Genomic DNA, 23,271 nt, shown 5'->3' on the forward strand with positions numbered 1-23,271 from the left:
TTTTTAAAGAATATTTTTTCCAAAGGCCATCGTAACAATAAACGTGGATTTTTTAAAGAATATTTTTTCCATAGGCCATCGTAATAATAAACGTGGATTTTTTAAAGAATATTTTTTCCATAGGCCATCGTAATAATAAACGTGGATTTTTTAAAGAATATTTTTCAAGGATCATCACAACAATAAACGTGGATTTTTTAAAGAATATTTTTCAAGGATCATCACAACAATAAACGTGGATTTTTTAAAGAATATTTTTCAAGGATCATCACAACAATAAACGTGGATTTTTTAAAGAATATTTTTCAAGGATCATCACAACAATAAACGTGGATTTTTTAAAGAATATTTTTCAAGGATCATCACAACAATAAACGTGGATTTTTTAAAGAATATTTTTCAAGGATCATCACAACAATAAACGTGGATTTTTTAAAGAATATTTTTCAAGGATCATCACAACAATAAACGTGGATTTTTTAAAGAATATTTTTCAAGGATCATCACAACAATAAACGTGGATTTTTTTAAAGAATATTTTTCAAGGATCATCACAACAATAAACGTGGATTTTTTAAAGAATATTTTTCAAGGATCATCACAACAATAAACGTGGATTTTTTAAAGAATATTTTTCAAGGATCATCGCAACAATAAACGTGGATTTTTTAAAGATTATTTTTAAAGGATCATCACAACAATAAACGTGGATTTTTTAAAGAATATTTTTCAAGGATCATCACAACAATAAACGTGGATTTTTTAAAGAATATTTTTTCCAAAGGCCATCGTAACAATAAACGTGGATTTTTTAAAGAATATTTTTTCCATAGGCCATCGTAATAATAAACGTGGATTTTTTAAAGAATATTTTTCAAGGATCATCACAACAATAAACGTGGATTTTTTAAAGAATATTTTTCAAGGATCATCACAACAATAAACGTGGATTTTTTAAAGAATATTTTTCAAAGATCATCACAACAATAAACGTGGATTTTTTAAAGAATATTTTTCAAGGATCATCACAACAATAAACGTGGATTTTTTAAAGAATATTTTTCAAGGATCATCACAACAATAAACGTGGATTTTTTAAAGAATATTTTTCAAAGATCATCACAACAATAAACGTGGATTTTTTAAAGAATATTTTTCAAGGGTCATCACAACAATAAACGTGGATTTTTTAAAGAATATTTTTCAAGGATCATCACAACAATAAACTTGGATTTTTTAAAGAATATTCTTCAAGGATCATCCTAACAATAAACGTGGATTTTTTAAAGAACATTTTTCAAGGATCATCACAACAATAAACGTGGATTTTTTAAAGAATGTTTTTCAAGGATCATCATAAAAATAAACGTGGATTTTTTAAAGAATATTTTTCAAGGATCATCACAACAATAAACGTGGATTTTTTAAAGAATATTTTTCAAGGATCATCACAACAATAAACGTGGATTTTTTAAAGAATATTTTTCAAGGATCATCACAACAATAAACGTGGATTTTTAACGAATATTTTTCAAAGATCATCACAACAATAAACGTGGATTTTTTTAAAGAATATTTTTCAAGGATCATCACAACAATAAACGTGGATTTTTTAAAGAATATTTTTCAAGGATCATCACAACAATAAACGTGGATTTTTTAAAGAATATTTTTCAAGGATCATCACAACAATAAACGTGGATTTTTTAAAGAATATTTTTCAAGGATCATCACAACAATAAACGTGGATTTTTTAAAGAATATTTTTCAAGGATCATCACAACAATAAACTTGGATTTTTTAAAGAATATTCTTCAAGGATCATCCTAACAATAAACGTGGATTTTTTAAAGAACATTTTTCAAGGATCATCACAACAATAAACGTGGATTTTTTAAAGAATATTTTTCAAGGATCATCATAACAATAAACGTGGATTTTTTAAAGAATATTTTTCAAGGATCATCACAACAATAAACGTGGATTTTTTAAAGAATATTTTTCAAGGATCATCACAACAATAAACGTGGATTTTTTAAAGAATATTTTTCAAGGATCATCACAACAATAAACGTGGATTTTTTAAAGAATATTTTTCAAGGATCATCACAACAATAAACGTGGATTTTTTAAAGAATATTTTTCAAGGATCATCACAACAATAAACGTGGATTTTTTAAAGAATATTTTTCAAGGATCATCACAACAATAAACGTGGATTTTTTAAAGAATATTTTTCAAGGATCATCACAACAATAAACGTGGATTTTTTAAAGAATATTTTTCAAGGATCATCACAACAATAAACGTGGATTTTTTAAAGAATATTTTTCAAGGATCATCACAACAATAAACGTGGATTTTTTAAAGAATATTTTTCAAGGATCATCACAACAATAAACGTGGATTTTTTAAAGAATATTTTTCAAGGATCATCACAACAATAAACGTGGATTTTTTAAAGAATATTTTTCAAGGATCATCACAACAATAAACGTGGATTTTTTAAAGAATATTTTTCAAGGATCATCACAACAATAAACGTGGATTTTTTAAAGAATATTTTTCAAGGATCATCACAACAATAAACGTGGATTTTTTAAAGAATATTTTTCAGGGATCATCACAACAATAAACGTGGATTTTTTAAAGAATATTTTTCAAGGATCATCACAACAATAAACGTGGATTTTTTAAAGAATATTTTTCAGGGATCATCACAACAATAAACGTGGATTTTTTAAAGAATATTTTTCAAGGATCATCACAACAATAAACGTGGATTTTTTAAAGAATATTTTTCAAGGATCATCACAACAATAAACGTGGATTTTTTAAAGAATATTTTTCAAGGATCATCACAACAATAAACGTGGATTTTTTAAAGAATATTTTTCAAGGATCATCACAACAATAAACGTGGATTTTTTAAAGAATATTTTTCAAGGATCATCACAACAATAAACGTGGATTTTTTAAAGAATATTTTTCAATGATCATCGTAACAATAAACGTGGATTTTTTAAAGAATATTTTTCAAGGATCATCACAACAATAAACATGGATTTTTTAAAGAATATTTTTCAAGGATCATCACAACAATAAACGTGGATTTTTTAAAGAATATTTTTCAAGGATCATCACAACAATAAACGTGGTTTTTTTAAAGAATATTTTTCAAGGATCATCACAACAATAAACGTGGATTTTTTAAAGAATATTTTTCAAGGATCATCACAACAATAAACGTGGATTTTTTAAAGAATATTTTTCAAGGATCATCACAACAATAAACGTGGATTTTTTAAAGAATATTTTTCAAGGATCATCACAACAATAAACGTGGATTTTTTAAAGAATATTTTTCAAGGATCATCACAACAATAAACGTGGATTTTTTAAAGAATATTTTTCAAGGATCATCACAACAATAAACGTGGATTTTTTAAAGAATATTTTCATCACAACAATAAACGTGGATTTTTTAAAGAATATTTTTCAAGGATCATGACATCAATAAACGTGGATTTTTTAAAGAATATTTTTCAAGGATCATCACAACAATAAACGTGGATTTTTTAAAGAATATTTTTCAAGGATCATCACAACAATAAACGTTGATTTTTTAAAGAATATTTTTCAAGGATCATCACAACAATAAACGTGGATTTTTTAAAGAATATTTTTCAAGGATCATCACAACAATAAACGTGGATTTTTTAAAGAATATTTTTCAAGGATCATCACAACAATAAACGTGGATTTTTTAAAGAATATTTTTCAAGGATCATCACAACAATAAACGTGGATTTTTTAAAGAATATTTTTCAAGGATCATCACAACAATAAACGTGGATTTTTTAAAGAATATTTTTCAAGGATCATCACAACAATAAACGTGGATTTTTTAAAGAATATTTTTCAAGGATCATCACAACAATAAACGTGGATTTTTTAAAGAATATTTTTCAAGGATCATCACAACAATAAACGTGGATTTTTTAAAGAATATTTTTCAAGGATCATCACAACAATAAACGTGGATTTTTTAAAGAATATTTTTCAAGGATCATCACAACAATAAACGTGGATTTTTTAAAGAATATTTTTCAAGGATCATCACAACAATAAACGTGGATTTTTTAAAGAATATTTTTCAGGGATCATCACAACAATAAACGTGGATTTTTTAAAGAATATTTTTCAAGGATCATCACAACAATAAACGTGGATTTTTTAAAGAATATTTTTCAGGGATCATCACAACAATAAACGTGGATTTTTTAAAGAATATTTTTCAAGGATCATCACAACAATAAACGTGGATTTTTTAAAGAATATTTTTCAAGGATCATCACAACAATAAACGTGGATTTTTTAAAGAATATTTTTCAAGGATCATCACAACAATAAACGTGGATTTTTTAAAGAATATTTTTCAAGGATCATCACAACAATAAACGTGGATTTTTTAAAGAATATTTTTCAAGGATCATCACAACAATAAACGTGGATTTTTTAAAGAATATTTTTCAATGATCATCGTAACAATAAACGTGGATTTTTTAAAGAATATTTTTCAAGGATCATCACAACAATAAACATGGATTTTTTAAAGAATATTTTTCAAGGATCATCACAACAATAAACGTGGATTTTTTAAAGAATATTTTTCAAGGATCATCACAACAATAAACGTGGTTTTTTTAAAGAATATTTTTCAAGGATCATCACAACAATAAACGTGGATTTTTTAAAGAATATTTTTCAAGGATCATCACAACAATAAACGTGGATTTTTTAAAGAATATTTTTCAAGGATCATCACAACAATAAACGTGGATTTTTTAAAGAATATTTTTCAAGGATCATCACAACAATAAACGTGGATTTTTTAAAGAATATTTTTCAAGGATCATCACAACAATAAACGTGGATTTTTTAAAGAATATTTTTCAAGGATCATCACAACAATAAACGTGGATTTTTTAAAGAATATTTTCATCACAACAATAAACGTGGATTTTTTAAAGAATATTTTTCAAGGATCATGACATCAATAAACGTGGATTTTTTAAAGAATATTTTTCAAGGATCATCACAACAATAAACGTGGATTTTTTAAAGAATATTTTTCAAGGATCATCACAACAATAAACGTTGATTTTTTAAAGAATATTTTTCAAGGATCATCACAACAATAAACGTGGATTTTTTAAAGAATATTTTTCAAGGATCATCACAACAATAAACGTGGATTTTTTAAAGAATATTTTTCAAGGATCATCACAACAATAAACGTGGATTTTTTTAAAGAATATTTTTCAAGGATCATCACAACAATAAACGTGGATTTTTTAAAGAATATTTTTCAAGGATCATCACAACAATAAACGTGGATTTTTTAAAGAATATTTTTCAAGGATCATCACAACAATAAACGTGGATTTTTTTAAAGAATATTTTTCAAGGATCATCACAACAATAAACGTGGATTTTTTAAAGAATATTTTTCAAGGATCATCACAACAATAAACGTGGATTTTTTAAAGAATATTTTTCAAGGATCATCACAACAATAAACGTGGATTTTTTAAAGAATATTTTTCAAGGATCATCACAACAATAAACGTGGATTTTTTAAAGAATATTTTTCAAGGATCATCACAACAATAAACGTGGATTTTTTAAAGAATATTTTTCAACGATCATCACAACAATAAACTTGAATTTTTTAAAGAATATTTTTCAACGATCATCACAACAATAAACTTGGATTTTTTAAAGAATATTTTTCAACGATCATCACAACAATAAACGTGGATTTTTTAAAGAATATTTTTCAAGTATCATCACAACAATAAATGTGGGTTTTTTAAAGAATATTTTTCAAGCATCATCACAACAATAAACGTGGATTTTTTAAAGAATATTTTTCAATGATTAATTTAATGACATTTGTCATTACTTGAAAATTCGTCATTGCTACATAGTAGCAATTCAAGCATTTTACCATTGCATTTTGCCACTGTTTGTGATAATACCACAGGAAAATTTTCCTCTAAAAGCTTTACCAGACCGTAACAAATGAAAAAAATGAAAACGAAAACTTTTGTGAAAACATCCAGCCAACAAACCCATGTCAACAGAAAATGAACAACCAATCTTTTTTATTTCCAAGAGGAATATGTATCACGGTTTATCCACTCAAGCACACAAGTATGTGCCAGCTATTTTCACACACCTTCGGTTGTAACGATGAAGAATTTTTATGGCAAAATTATGACCCGTTGGATTTTTCTCGTTAAAGATCATTAATTAATGCAGGTCCTGGGTAAATCCTATTAAGCACCACCTATTCTTTAACATGGGTATCTACATGGCGCATAAGGGTATTAATGTGTGAAGCCACTGTGCAGATATTTATGCAGGAGCTGAATAAATGCACTGGAATGTTTAAATGTTTTACGTTTAACGAGTTATTGTTGGGATGTTGTAGGTGTTGATGTGTGGTTCTTTGTGGATTTCCTGATGTTGTTGGAAATTGCACAGAAGAAATTTTATTTTTATGAGATTAAGTTCCATCATAGCCGTAGTATTGCGATACTGGCTGAAAAACATAAACGAAAACAATCTGTAAAGGAATTAAAAACACTTCAATCCCCACCACGCTCCATACTATGGTGGAGGGTATAAAAAGGAAAAAGTTTTACATATTTTCTGTTCAACATTTGCCGTTTTATATTGTTCTCTTTATTCTTTTATTTAATTTCCTTGATAACATTCGCACCACACATGAAGAAAAAAATCGTAAAGGCCATTGCACGCAAACAATTTACGTTGATGTAGGTGTAGCTATCCTGATTTTTTGTATTCAAAATTGTTTGTAATAACACTGAAATGTTCTGAAAAGTTTCGTTTTAATTTTACAACTCCCTCTGCTTCTCTTCATCGTTCCTCTCCCACTTACAAATAAACGGAAATAAATGTACGAAAATCTTGTATAAATTTTATTATGTAGAAAATTATTTTACACAGAGAATCGTCGACATTATCATCATCAGCATAAAAATCCCAGAGCAATCTGCTTTTACCTGAACAGTTATAAAAAAGAACATGGGAAAAGAAATTAAATAAATTTCAACTTAAATTGGATTGCAAGGTAAAATAATGCTTTGAAAATAACACCTGCAGAAAATTTATTTGAGTGGAACAAAATAGCAAATGATGCCAAATATACTGATAATAAGACATCTGGGCAGTTATTCCAGCTAAAGGTACTTGTTTATATTAGAATGAAGTGCGCTTCATTATTAAAATTGAATTAAAAGTTATTTAACTTACCTCTTTTAATAGCTGTTTATAACAATTAACTTAAGATATCAAAACTTAATGAAGAATGTTTGCAAACCTGTGAATGTTTGTGTCGTACAGGTATTTAGCTAACTACATTAAAACAGGATGAAAGGCATTTCAACTTGATATTCGAAAAGTTAATTTTCCAAATTCATTAAATTTATTAACTATTTTTATATCATTCAGCAAGCTTTATGGAAATTCAGTGGGGTAAATTTAAAATTTAAATAAATGAAATAAATATCAGATTCATGCTAACCAACTAAATGCACATGAACTGGCCCACGAAAACCATTATATCAATGTTAAGAGGACCACAATCCTATGAAGTATGGACTTGCCCCAGAAAAAAGTTTCCACCGTCGTTATAGGGACTACGAGGATAACCTGCTGCAGAAAAATCAAACGATCCTACTGTGGGCCCAATGAGAGGTTTTTGAGGCAACAAGTCACTGGAAGCAGCTGGACCTTTTAAATTTCGTTTCGATGTTTATAATGAGCATAAAAATACATCTGCATATTTAGGTAGGAATCGGTTAAGATATAGATATAGTTTCCATATATGTATATGTTTCATCTGATTTTATCGGATTGTATATTTAAGCAGCAAAAAAGTAACAATTTGCATCCGATCGCTTTAGAATTTGATACGGTAAGTCCTGTTCAATTAAGAATCACGTCCAGAAAATTTAGTTTTGATCGGTTCAGATAAATAAATTTGTATATATAAAAAATATTCTTCAGCCCTGTGATGATGTTCGAAATAGAACTCTAGAATCGCTTGGTCTAAGAATAGATCATAACGTAGTTTTTACACCAAAAAATGGTGGAGGCGGGGGACCTCCAATATAACGGCTTTAAGCTAACCGCGAAATCTCAGAGATTAATAGACGTATTGGTATACAATACAATAGTAATCACTATTACCTTTTACCGCAGATATATAGTTTAGCGGATACCTCTACATGCCGACAGTTCTATTCCAAAAAACATATAAACTACAAAACAAACTACACAAAAAATACACCTATAATTTCTTATCATATTTCATTTTTTTTTTTGATTTTTTTATCACAACTAATTATGTTAACGGCGTTTAATTGTCGAGAAAATGAATTTTGTTCTTCTTGTGATATAATAAGATGTACTGTCTTTGACAGCCCGGTATGCCATCATGAAGCGTTGCCAGGTTCAAATGTTTTTTTTTTTAAGTGGTCCAAAGAGTTAAGAATGTAATCCAGTTACTTTTTTATTCAAATATATGACTTCAAAAATATACTTTTTGCCTCAGAAACCTACCATGGGCCCATAGTGGATCCGTTGCAATTCTTCAAACAGGCGTTTTGCAAAAACTTTTGAAATTTTGTGTGGAGATACCCGAAGGAGCAGACCCATATAGTCCATCTTCGAACTAGACCTAAGTTTGGATAAAATATTACGAGAGTTATCGAGAGGAAGCCAGATTGACAGGCGGACGACTAAATCATCTCCAAATTATAGACAAGTAAGAACGGCGTTAAGTTCGTCCGGGCCGAACTTGTTATACCCTCCACCACAAGTTGTATTGAAGTAAAATGGAATAATTAGTTTCCTTTAGTGTATGAAGAAGACTTAATACTAAATTTCAGAAATTTCGGTAAAACAATGTGAGGCACCATTCTATGGGGGCTATTTCAAAACGTCGATCTAACCGACAAATTTCTGGCGGAAAGTTTTTAGGCTAAAAGAAGACTAAATACCAAATTTCCTATATTTCGGTAAGAGAATGTGGCTAAAACTTAAAAAATACCGAAAATCAAGAAGTACGCTTCTATGGGGATATAGGAAGACGTGGATCTATACTGATAATACTCTTCTAAAAAAATTTATAACTCTTGGAAGACAAAATAACGAATTTCAGCCATTTCGGTTGGAGATTGACGTCACAATCTTTAGTATTACGAAAATCGGGAGGTACCGTTCTATGGGGGCTATATCGAAACGTGGACCTATACCGACGAATTTTAGTCAGAAATGGGGCAATATGAAAGAGTGGACCTGTACAGACATATTTGTGGCGAATAGTTTTATATCACATTGAAGACTAAATACCAAATTTCAGCCATTTTGGTGGAATATTGAAGACACAACCTTCAAAATACGAAAAATCGGGATGTACCTTTCCATGGGGGCTATATGAAGGCGTGGACCGATTCCGACAAAGTTCTGGGGGAAAGTTTTATACCACCAACGTAGACTACGTACCAAATTTCAGTCATTTCGGTGTGATAATGAAGCTAAAACCTTTAAAATACCGAAAATCGGGAGGTACCGTTCTATGGGGGCTATATGAAGGCATGGACCGACACCGACAAAGTTCTGGGGGAAAGTTTTATACCACCAACGTAGACTAAGTACCAAATTTCAGCCATTTCGGTGTGATAATGAAGCTAAAACCTTCAAAATAACGAAAATCGGGAGGTACCGTTCTATGGGGGCTATTTGAAGGTGTGGACCGATACCGACAAAATTCTGGGGGAAAGTTTTATACCCCTAAAGAAGACTACGTACCAAATTTCAGCCATTTTGGTAGGATAATGAAGCTAGAACCTTAAAAATACCGAAAATCGGGAGGTACCGTTCTATGGGGGCTATATGAAGGCATGGACCGACACCGACAAAGTTCTGGGGGAAAGCTTTATAGCCCTAAAGAAGACTACGTACCAAATTTCAGCCATTTTGGTAGAATAATGAAGCTAAAACCTTCAAAATACGGAAAATCGGGAGGTACCGTTCTATGGGGCCTATATGAAGGTGTGGACCGATACCGACAAAATTCTTGGGGAAGGTTTTATACCCCTAAAGAAGACTACGTACCAAATTTCAGCCATTTTGGTAGGATAATGAAGCTAAAACCTTAAAAATACCGAAAATCGGGAGGTACCGTTCTATGGGGGCTATATGAAGGTGTGGACCGATACCGACAAAATTCTGGGGGAAAGCTTTATAGCCCTAAAGAAGACTACGTACCAAATTTCAGCCATTTTGGTAGAATAATGAAGCTAAAACCTTCAAAATACGGAAAATCGGGAGGTACCGTTCTATGGGGCCTATATGAAGGTGTGGAGCGATACCGACAAAAATCTTGGTGAAGGTTTTATACCTCTAAAGAAGACTACGTACCAAATTTCAGCCATTTTGGTAGGATAATGAAGCTAAAACCTTAAAAATACCGAAAATCGGGAAGTACCGTTCTATGGGAGCTATATCAAAACGTGGACCAATATATCCCATTTTCAATACCAACCATCCTGCAAGTAATAAAAACTTCTGTACCAAATTTTGACTCTCTATCTTTAAAATTGCGAGCTGTACCTTCATTTCAACAGACAGACGGACATGGTCAGATCGACTTAGAATTTTACCCTGATCAAGAATATATATACTTTATAAGGTCTCCGACGAATATTTCGATGTGTTACAAACGGAATGACAAATTTAATTATTTAATTATAAAACGGATATCCTCCAAATATATTTCAGATCTACAACCATTATTTCCATGATTCACATTTTTCATGTTATCAAGCAAAAACTATCGCGGAAGTGACTTAGGCGAGTCGCCCAGTCGCGGCGATTTTTCGGATATAGAGGTTCAGATCAAAATTTTAGATTTTTTCATAGGTCTTCAGGATTTAGCTTGAAAACTGCAAATCCTTTCGAAGCGGGACCAAAGAATATATTGTTGCTGTAAAAATTCTCTACAATATTGGCTTTCGCAATATTTTCCTAGGTTGTGCAGTTTTTTAGATATATAGGTTTAAGTTGGGAAATTGCAGTCATGACATTGTTTTATAAGGAGACGATACAGTCAATCCATTGTCCTAATTTGAACTTCTATATCTCAATAACGATAATAACTACGAAGATATCCTAAGAACCAATCTTGTAGAGAATTTTCATAGCTACAAAAATTTTTTAGTCCCATTTCAATAGGACTTGCGGTTTCCGAGCGAAATCTTGAAAACCGAAAAAACCCTCACTAATTTCAACTTGCATCGCGATTTAGTAAAAAGTGCTTAATTTTGTTAGTTTCTCATCTATGAACATTGTAGTTTCAGAATCAGCAAAAACTTCCCTGGTGTAAGCACCTTCCATTTCAATTTGATTCAAGAGCACCGTGTTGCCTGTCTTGGGAAGCGAAGCCGGACCTTCAGAGTGCAAAGCGAGTACGCTTACCACTGCACCACCGTCTAGTCATTAGATAGACAAATGTTCTATATTTGTTGAAATGTGTTGAATCATTAACTAAATGTAAACAATTGCCATGGGAGTCACTCAGAAGTCACTTCGAAGTGTCGTCATACGCCATAAAAGGTAATAACAAAAAGGCTATAGAAATTGTTTGTGTAATTCGCCAACGATCTTCCTCGGCGTGTCTCTGGAGTGACTTCCTTAGCGAGGAAGTGAGAAACGCACTTCCAAATGTATGAGAAGTCCCTGAAGTCTGTCTGTAAAATACGGGTCATATCATTATTTAACCTATTCCCTGGCGGGAAGGTAGCACGTATGATTGTAAAGCACATGGTTGCATAAGTTGTTTGTGTGTGCGTGTGAAGAACTGTGCGATAACCCGTTGCGTATTTGAGGGATATGAAAACAACAACATTCTAACATACATATATTAATTTTAAAGGAATTTTATATCCGCAATAATTTTTTTCCTTCTTTGCTATATGTAGTATCAAGAGGGGGAGTCCTTTGTTTCTTAGTCACCATCGTTGTATATTTATTTTCATTATTACATAAAATTGGAACTCGTTCTGGTTGTTGTAAAGTTGTTTTTTGTTATTCCTACTTTGTAAGGAGGCCCATAGCATTCACAAGTTTTTTTTTCAGCCATGATTATTTGTGTTGTTGTTAAGTAAATTAAAATTTTATTTTTATTACAAATGTGTATGTATGTGTATTTTATTGCGTTTGGGGATTTTAATGGTTTGTATTCCTTTGCTATGTGTGTTTAAATAAACATTATGAATAATTATTGTGAAAATTCTCTGTTTCATGGATTTAATTTCACATTTTATTTTCTCTAAGGAGATGCATATGTGTGTCAGACTTTGCAGTGGGCTAGAAAATTAAATGAGATTTGGTTTGTTTTGAAGTACATAAAGATAAAACGGCTTGAAACTAAGCGATTTAGAAAGAAGTGAGCAAAGGCTATAGTTGGGATGGGGCCGACGTTGCGATACCGTTGCTACCCCAGTGCATAAGCTTTTCACTTGTAAACATTTATTTTAGGGAGATACTAAAGTTTTCACCCATCTGGCTATTATACCAAATGTCTTAAGGCGAACTGAACCAAAATAATTAATATTTAATTTTACCTGATACTGATTGAAAGCTTTGCTGGTCTTCTTGATTAGTATTTTACATTTCTTTAATACACCAAATAGAAGCAGAGGTATTTTTCATTAAAGTAAAAACTTCAAAATATTAATATTGTGATAGATTAGCGCATTAAAAGCAAGAAATCTTAAAATATTTGAAACTTGTATAAAATCGATTCTACTATACGGCAGTGAAACCTGGATTGTATGTAACACCATCAAGCAAAAGCTACAGATATTCATAAACAAACGCCTCAGGATCATATGCAGGATATTCTGGCCCAAAACCATAAGTAACATAGAACTATAGAACTTAACAAATCAGGCACCCATACTAAAGCAGATTAGACGTAGGAAATAAAGGTGGATTGGCCACACCTTAAAAAAATATGTTCATAGCATAACCTGAATTGCGCATGAATGGAATCCCCAAGGATCAGGAAATCGAGGTCGTCCTAGAAACACCTGGCGACGAACAATAACCCAAGAACTAAGACAAAACAACCTTACATGGGAAGATGCAAAAACAACAGCAAGTAACCGTGTAAAATGGCAATGCTCTGTGGAAGCCTTATGCTTCCTAAAGGAATAAGAGAAAAAAGGCGCCTTTTGCAATAACTCTAACATTTTACCATAAACGCCACATTTATTCATAAATGCCATATTTAATTTAAAGCTCATATGGTTTAGTTTAATTATCAAGCTCTCTCCTTGGAATATGTCCAACAGAAGCAGAAATATCTGACATGGAAATAAAATTCCATAAATTGGAATATCCCAGCGTCTTTTTAAACATCACAAGCATTTCACCAATTTTGGTAATGCAATCGGGAATATTTTAAGGCTCAGAATGTCTTCATTGTTCAACGAATCCAACCAAAGCTGACATGGGAAAGATGACATTTCCCTCAAAAAAAATCGCCGGAGCGCTTTTCAAATAAATCGCGGTTCAAGTTCTTAGGGGTTGTGTAGGTTTTTGTGATTTTGCTTCGAAACCGCAAGTCCTATCAAAAAGGGAATATAGAAAATGTTGTAGCTATCAAAATTCTCTACAAGATTGACGTTAATGATATTTTCGTAGGTTTTACAAATTTTGAGATATAGAAGTTGAAATTGGGACAATTCAAATTCAATTCAATTCTGTCTCGTCTCCTTATAAAACAATGTCATGGCTGCAATTTCTCAACTTAAACTTATATATCTAAAAAAATTGTACAATCTAGGAAAAATTACATAAGCCAGTCTTGTAGAGAATTTTCACAGCTATAAGATTTTCTCAGGTCCCATGCCGATAAGACTTGCCGTATTCAAGCAAAATCGCGAAACCCTAACAAAAAAACCTAACAATGTAAACTGAGCTTCTTTATCTCAAAAATGATACAGCCTGAGAACAAATCATAAACGTCAAACCTGTAGAGAATTTTCACAGCAACAAAATTTTCTTTAGCTCCATTTCGATTGGACTTGCGGTTTCCAATCAAAATCGTGAAAACCTAAAAAACACCTAAAAATGTGAATTTTGACCGCGATTTATTTAAAAATCCCTACAGCGATTTTTTCTTGTTTTTGGACTTTTCTCATCTATGAACATTGCTGTTTCAGAATTCACAAAAACTTCCCCTGTGTAAGCGGTTTTCATTAAAAGTTAGTTAAGGCGCACCCTTCATGACATTGTTCTATAAGGGGGCAATACAGTCAGTGCATTGTCCGAATTTGAACTTCAATATCTCAAAAATGGTAAAACTTACGAAAATACCGTAAAGGCCAATCTTATAGAGAATTTTCATAGCTACAATATTTACTTCAGTCTCATTTTGATAGGATATGCGGTGTCTAAGCAAAATCGTGCAAACCTAAACAACCCCTAAAAATTTCAACTTTAATCGCGATTTATTTAAAAAGCGCTCCGGCGAATTTTTTGTTTTTTGATTTTTCTCATTTATGAACATTGTAGTTTCAGAATCCGCAAAAACTTCCCAGGTGTAATCAGCTTCCATTTAAATTTGACTCAAGAGCACCGAGTATAATTAAATTTGCAAAAATGAAAAGTTGGGTTTCGTTAGCGGCTATTGCAATATACTCGTAGTTTCACAACCTACGACAACCTAATTTACATCGTTAGAAAGGCGATATTTTCTACTTTCATTGCCAGGTTTCGCTTTTGGTATACCGCTTATAGACGCTGAGATAATTGCTTTGGAATAAAACGTTTACTATTTCTACAAATAAGTTTTTACCCATTCCGACCCACGAATATTATCGGACCATCACAAAAATCAGCAATCGTCTTCCCCTCCGGGACCCCCATTAATGACCAAAATATCGTGACGATTCAATCAAAATTGCGACCTGTAGCGTGATAACAAGGTTTAGATGGACATACGGACGGATGGACACACATAGCCTGATCAACTCAGCTCGTCGAGACATTAATTTTGGTATATATAGGCATGGGTCTATGACCATTATTTTGATGCGTTACAAACTTTTTGGCCAAAACGAACTTATAATACACTCCCCACATAGTGGTGTAGGGTATAAAAGCATTAACGACTAGCGGCGGATCCCTCTGCCTATTTTCCTTCGATTTAACAAGTAAAACATATCAGCCGGCTTTGCTGACATAGATATATCTCAGGCTATGTGAATTGAAACTTTCATCTACGGACAGATGGAATGTATTTAGGGTCCTTTCAGAATTTGATGCCCCTTTTAGGACATTTGACTTGCGAATAAAAATGTGGATTAGTTCTCCAAGTGTTGCGGAGGAGGAACTTAAAGGGATGAACCGACATACTCCATTATGGACAATTTTCAGTGGATCATCGTATAACTATTGGACCAGTATGCCAGTTAGCATGGACTTGTCCAGGGAAAACATCGCTGTAAACAGGACCACAACGAACAGCATCGGTATACATTTCCAAAGGATCTTCGAACAGACCCTAAACTACACTTAGACACAAATGTTAAACTTTTGTGGAAAGGATCGATTTGGGCTATTTTAGAACATAACCGAAATTTGGACAAAATATTAGGAGATTCAAAGTTTGGACCAAATCGAGAGATGTCGTGTATACCATTTTAGTGACATATTTTAAATATTGGGGGAAATACTGGAAGTTGTTGCCCATCTTCGAACTGAAACTAAGTTTGGACAAAATGTGACAAAGGCCAAAAATTTGACCAAATCGGTTGATCAGTTCGAGAGATATATATGGTGCCATAGGGGGTTTTACACCTTTCGGGCTGTTTGCTCAAGAAGTATGGACTTGCCCCTGAAAAACTTTTACTGTCGTAATTGAGGCATCGAATGCTATTGCTTCAACGGAAATCAAAGTGATTCGAGAGAAGGTCTTAAAGTGAACTTATCTGAAATTTTGTGTGGGAGGTAAACTTGTACTGTGCTATGGTTGGAGGTGAATACAAGATCTTACAGCAAAAATCAAAGCGATTCGAGAGAAGGTCCTTATCAGAACCTTTCCGAAATTTTGTGTGGGAGGTACCCGAAGGAGTGGACCTATTAAATCCATATTGAAACCACATCTAAGTCTGGTAGAAGTTTCACGATGTCCAAAGTATGGATAACATAGGTTACTCTCTTCAAGAGTTATCATGCGAACATTTTGAGGGTATGAAAGTGTATATAGCCTCGTTAGCAGAAATGCTGAGGGTATACAAATTAAAAAAGTGTTAAACGGACGGAACGGGACGGGTACAAACGTGTATATGGACTAAGAGAGGATACTCTCTGGCATCATTCTGTGTATCTGAGGAAAAATAAAATAGCTCATTTCGTGTAAACGCTATTGTAATTTATTAAAACGACTCTAAAAGTCAAAAATCCTGCCTACCGAAAAAAAACAATGAACACAATATCTGCTTTACTTTCTGAGAAATAGCTATTTCTTTCTCCAGAAACTTACAAAAAATACGTATTTTCCAAAAATACGTATTTTTTAGGAGCACGCCACGCCAGCGTTGCCGACAGTTTTTGATCGGAAATCGTCAAATCGTCATCAAAATTTGGAAAATCGTCAACAAAGTCAAAACACGGTTTGGTTACCGTTTAATACGATTTTTCGCTGATATTTTTGTGAATGAGACTGGCAACATAATGTATACAACTCACAGCAATAAATCTAACCCAATATCACTTAAATACCGCTATAAAAAAAGCACTCAGTATATGATAGTTTCCTATGGTTATGGAGTTTGCAGTAATGCAGAATGGTAAAGCTGGGTACACTTTGTCATTTTGAATGACAGCTTAGCTCAAATATCGCTTTCTTGACAGTGTGACCGCCCATGTTTGTCGGTACACGTACATTTTGGTTGTTGGGCAGTCGGAAATCGATAAAAATTGTCATTCAAAACTGGGTGACAGCTTAAAGGGGCATTAATAGGAAGTTAATAAAGCTGGACTCATAGTTTTTTTTACAAAAAAAAAAAAACAAGATATAATTAATATTTTATCTGAAAACTTTTCAAGGAAGATTTTTCATCCATTAATAAAACTAAACGAAAATTTTCAGCTGATGTAATTTGAATGTGCGGCAAAAACTATGAAAGTACCTGTTTTCCAGATATGTGCCTAAATATAGCCACTCCGTCTGGAAATTGCTATAAAACATTAAAAAAGCTCAAAAATCGAGTTTGAAACATTGTTTTCCTTAAAATCTTTCGTGAACTTTTGGTCAAAATTTAGTTATCGTCTTTTATTTCATGCATTTCTGGCTTAAGTGAAAAAATCGTCATTTTGGACTATAAAATCGTCAAATCGTCATTTTTCAATTTTGGGCCAAAAAATCGTCAAAATGACGATAAATCGTCAAATTCGGCAACACTGCGCCACGCCCACACCTTCCAATGTTTTGATCCAGTTTTTTGCTTTCCTTAGTTTCATTATATTTACTTTCGAATCCCATATAAAAATTAAGAATCGGTGACAACAAAAAATTGGGGGGTTTTGGCCAGGAAAATCGATTTCTGTATCACTGTGCGGCGGAACCCTCTGGATATTTTCCCATCCCATATTAAAACCTTCGATTTAAAAATTGTTTTCTTGTTTTGAAGTTTAAAAGAACTAGTTTCTAAAGTGGGAGGAGATAGTTAATTTGATGTGCTTTTGAGAAATGTAGAGAAGGTCGTAGTTTAGGATATTGCCATATGTCCTCAACAGTTTTTTTATTCGTACAAAGACTTCTTCCCCAAAAAATCAAATGGCAAGTAAACCAATAATACATAAATGACTTATTATGATTAAAAAAAAATAAAAAAATTATTATTCATTTAAATGTGTTGTTTATTGTTCTATTCTACGAAGAATAGACTGTTGTCGTCTTGTTTATGTTTGTTTGAAGTTGTTGAAAATAAACATACTCAAAAAGTCTAAGATGAAATTTAAATAGAAAGTCTGTGCAAAAAAAGATAAAAGGCACACTTATATACATTTACAGAAAAAAGGCGGAAAAGTGGGTGGAATTGGTAGTAAAAACTGATACTCACCCACTTTTTACAATGATGTGCCTTAAACACCATCATCACTCAAACATACTGTACATACTCGTATTTGTGTATGTATGGATATATACACTTAGGCTGTGTTTGCTTGGAAACTGGGAGAAGGGTTTACCATGGAGGAGTGCATTATTATACATTATTTTTTTAGTATTGGAGTGTAGGCAAGTATGAGGTTTTGTTGTTATGGGAAGTTCCCACACATAATGGAGTGCTGTTCAGCGTTGCCGAATTTGACGATTTATCGTCATTTTGACGATTTTTTGGCCCAAAATTTAAAAATGACGATTTGACGATTTTATGGTCCAAAATGACGATTTTTCACGTAAGCCAGAAATGCATGAAATAAAAGACCACAACTACATTTTGACCAAAATTTCATGAAAGATTTTAAGGAAAACAATGTTCCAAACTCGATTTTTGAGCTATTTTAATGTTTTATAGCAATTTCTAGACGGATTGGCTATATTTAGGCACATATCTGGAATGCAGGTATTTTCATAGTTTTTGTTGCCCCATATTCAAATTACATCAGCTGAAAAGTTTCGTTTAGTTTTGTTAATGGAAGAAAATCTTCCTTAAAAAGTTTTCTAGGTAAAATATTAATTAATTAATTAATTATTTATTTAATTAATTAATTATTTATTTAATTAATTAATTAATTAATTAATTATCAGCTTTAATAACTTCCTACTAATGCCCTCTTTAAGCTGTCAGCCAGTTTTGAATGAAAATTTTTATCGATTTACGACTGCCCAACAACCAAAATGTACGTGTACCGACAAACATGGACGGTCACACTGTCAAGCAAGCGATATTTGAGCTAAGCTGTCATTCAAAATGATGCGTACCCAGCTTTCCATGCTGCATTACTGCAAACTCGATAACCATAGGAAAACTATTATCTTCTGAGAGCTGTTTTTATAGCGGTATGTAGGTGGTATCGGGTTAGATTTTTTGCTCAGGGTTGTATATCTTATGTTGTCAGTCGCATACACAAAAATATTAGCGAGAAATCGCATTAAACTGTAACCAACAGATTTTGGATCCTGTTGACGATTTTTTGACGATTTTCCAAATTTTGTTGACGATTTGACGATTTTTTTGACGATTTCCGATCAAAAACTGTCGGCAACGCTGGTGATGTTGCTGTCATTGGAAGTGATGAATGGTGGTTAAGTGTTAACAGCATTTTTTTCTGTTTTTCATTCATGAAGAGTTAATGTCAGTCGTGTCGTATATTTTATGCAAAATAGCACATCTTAAAGTTCAGAAGGGTTAATTAAAAAATTTAAACAACATCAACATAAAGAGCTGCATATGGGGATTAAAACGGAAGTTTTTATAAAGATAACATGAATATGTGAGCTAAAAAATTTTATAAATCTGTGGCTTAATTCCAATTTTTTGGAAAAATGTGAAATGAAAACTTTTATAAAGAAATGTTTTTTTATGTTTGTAATATTTTTTCATTAATCGAAGTGAACAAAGGCATACATCACTACCCCTGTGCATAAAGTTTTCAAAGTAAACATTTTTAGGGAGATACTAAAATAATCTGTCACCCAGGCTTTAATTCAGATGACTTCGAGCCAACTAAACCAAAATACTTATAGATCTCCCAAAAACAAAATGAAAAATGCATTTTTTTCACTATTTCAACATAACTCAGCTAAATTGTATTTTAAACACTTTACTTTGCAGTTTTAATTAGTTTTAACACTTTTAAATGTAGTCGTTTATACCGACTTTGTTATTCCAACACCACTCTAGCCAGAAAGCCATTCAATATAAAACTAAAATATTTATTTACCTTAAATTAGCATATGCTAAAACTAATATGCTCACAAACTTTCATGAAATTTTCAATGAAAAACTTCTGTTGAATGCTAGTAAATCATCACTTTGTATAGCTAAATGTATGTATGTTTGTACTTGTGGGTTAATTTTGCAATCCTGTTAAAGCACAACAGGACATAAAACAACAGCAACATGAATAAAATACACAATAGGTTTAAAAGTGCTTTCAATGGATTGAAATTAGTTGAATTGACACTTTTTAATATAGAAGCACACAGAGAGAGAGACGAAGGAGAAAAAGTAGTTGGTGAACAACACAAGCTGTTATGGTATTCACTTTAGATAAGGTAATGGGAAAGTAGGGAAAGCGGATGAGTAACTTTTAGCTGAGTTACTTGAAAGGTGAGTAGGCGACTGAGGGAGCATGAGTACTGAAATAACAAGAAGCAGCAGCCATTTGTTTAAACATGAATACTATATGAAGTTCAATACACTGCCTTCGTGTTGTGTAATCGAGTCAATGAGCTCTTTGAATTAAAAAAAAAATAAGACAGAAATGGGAGTTTAGTGTTACAACAATGTTTTCATTAAAACCGAGAGACTAAGACTTTCATTAACTAATTTTTAATGTCAACTTTTCAACTGGCAACTTTTCAACTTTCGCAATATTTTGTCCAAACTTAGTTCGAAGATGTGTTATATCGGTCCACTCCTTCAGGTACTTCCCCCACAAAATTCAAAAATGTTGGTAAAAATTGTGCGCACGATAACTCTTGAAGGAAGTGACCGATATTTACACATCCTAATATATATACCACGTATAGATCAGGTTCGAATATGGACTATATTTTTCTACTCCTTCGGACTATATTTGTCTACCTCCCACACAAAATTACGGATAAGTTCACTTTAAGACCTGCTCTCGAATCTCTTTGATTTTTGCTGAAGCAACTTGCATTCACTGACCTCCTTTCGTGCTTCCTGGCATACTTCCTGAGAAAATAGCCCGAAAGTTGTAAAAATCCCTATGTCACCATGTGTAGTGGCTGCAGCGCACTAAAGCACTCGAACTGGTCAACCGATTTGGTCCGAAATTTGGCATTCGATATATTTTGTCCAAACTTAGTTTCAGTTCGAAGATGGCCAATACCGGTCCACAAATTCCAGTACTTCCTCCAAAATTAAAAAATTTCACTAAAATGGTACGCATGATACACTTTCTTGAACAGGGTAACCAATTTGGTCCAAATTTTGGATCTTCTAGTATTTTGTCCAAATTTAAATTCTAAAATACTGCATATTTGTCCTCTCCTTATGGTACCTTCCCTGCAAAAGTTCAAAATTTTTGTTTAAGTGCAGTTTAGGGTCTGTTCGAAGATCATTTGTATACGGATGCTATTCGTTGTGGTCCTGTTTGCAGCGATATTATATTTTCCGCGGACAAGTTCGTGCTTCCAGGCATACTGGTCCAACAGGTGTAAGATAACCCACTGAAATGACTAGTGGGCGCTATATCTATCGAAAAGATATAACTCTCAAAATAAGATCCACTTCCGTAATGCACTATGTTGGTCCATTCCCTCCTCCGCAAAATTTTTGAACTTTAATCCTAATCCACATTTTTGTCGGCAAGTTCAAATGTCCAATAAGTGCCACAAAATTCTGAAAAGACCCTAAATACATTCGATCTGTCCGTATACGAAAGTTCCAATTCAAATAGGCTGAGGGTAAATCTCTGTCAGCAAAGCCGACTGATACTTTTTTACTTGTTTTCAAAGAAACTATCAATTTTTTTTAAGTTATTTTTTCATTTGAAGGAGCACATCATATACTACTTTTGGAATTTTTGTTGTTGAAAAAATTTCTTGTGGGAAATGGCTATCTGCGAATCTCTTTTTTTGTAAAAGCGTTTTGCGGTGCCAACAGTAGCTCAAATACGGATAGGCCGACCATCGTATATTATTGTAAGCGTTTTAAAAATTCGCTAATCTTCTCTTTGAGCGAAAAAGACGTTTAAAAATCAATTTTTTTTTAATTTTTAAACTGTTAAAGTCAAAATTTCGATTATGACGAAAATATTTACTGTTTTTGTCAAATAATCGGGCAAAAAATTTTTTTTTTAAATCTGTCTCGCTTACAGACAAGCTTTTTATATATTTAATGAGCTCACCAACCCATATGAAGATCGGTCAATTCGTTTTAAAGCCGTTTTACTGTAGTCGAGCTTGTATGGGAAGAGCGGCCAAAAATACTTCCTGTACAGATATCAATAAGAAATTTTCAGTAAAGGCTAGTTTAGCAACACAAATAAAAAGGAGCAAAAAAAAAATAGGAACCTTTCTGTCAAATATGCTGTCCTTCTACCTCAGTTCCTTCGATGTCCTTTTTGTTCTTGAACTCAAAAAGTAAAAAAAATTAAATTTTTGTCAATAATGTTCGATCGAAAATTATATGTAGGTTTCCCATATCCAAGAAATCCATTGTCCTTTATCAGTTTTACCCATTATTTTCTCAAAAAAAATCTTATGTTTATGTATTTCGGTAAAGTTCGCATAATCTATTAACTTTTTATTTTTAAAGTAAGCCCGCTTAATCACATATTTGTTGTTTTCAAATTTTAAAAACAACAAGTTTTTAAAGTGGGTGTAGTTAAAATTGATTTACTTTAGGGAAGGGCAGAGAGTACTAGTTTCGTCCAACGCCACATGGACTCATCAGTTCTCTTAGTTCTTTGCATTGAAGCAAAGAACTCTTCCCCAATTTTATGACGACCAGAGCTCAAGAATAAACGTAATCGATGAATTCGTTTAAATGCGAATTCATCAAAAACATTTAAAAAATCTCGTAGCCGCATATGTAAACCAAGTAACTACTTCCCACTGTTATGCGTCTCCACAATGCAGAGAATCATCATAACTATGTTGATAGTTTGTCGAAAAATCTATTAACTATATATGAAATTCGGAGGGTTACGCTTCTGAATCAGGGCATCATAAATTCGTTGTTGGTCAACGATAGATTCATCCCGCCATAACTCAGATGTTTTGTCAGACGGCGAAACTTTCTTCTAGGATTCATTATATACTCAATGAGGACTTTAGATGTAGACATTCAAATAACCGGATCCTTCCGCTAGGAACAGATATAGTTTATGTGTATCCGAGTTTTCTACACAATCAATAGCTTCTACGAAATTCAATGAAATACATAATCATAGAGTTTTCAT

This window comes from Musca autumnalis, unplaced genomic scaffold (assembly GCF_047663935.1).
Source record: "Musca autumnalis isolate F117 unplaced genomic scaffold, ASM4766393v1 scaffold_231, whole genome shotgun sequence".
In the NCBI taxonomy this organism is placed as follows: domain Eukaryota; kingdom Metazoa; phylum Arthropoda; class Insecta; order Diptera; family Muscidae; genus Musca; species Musca autumnalis.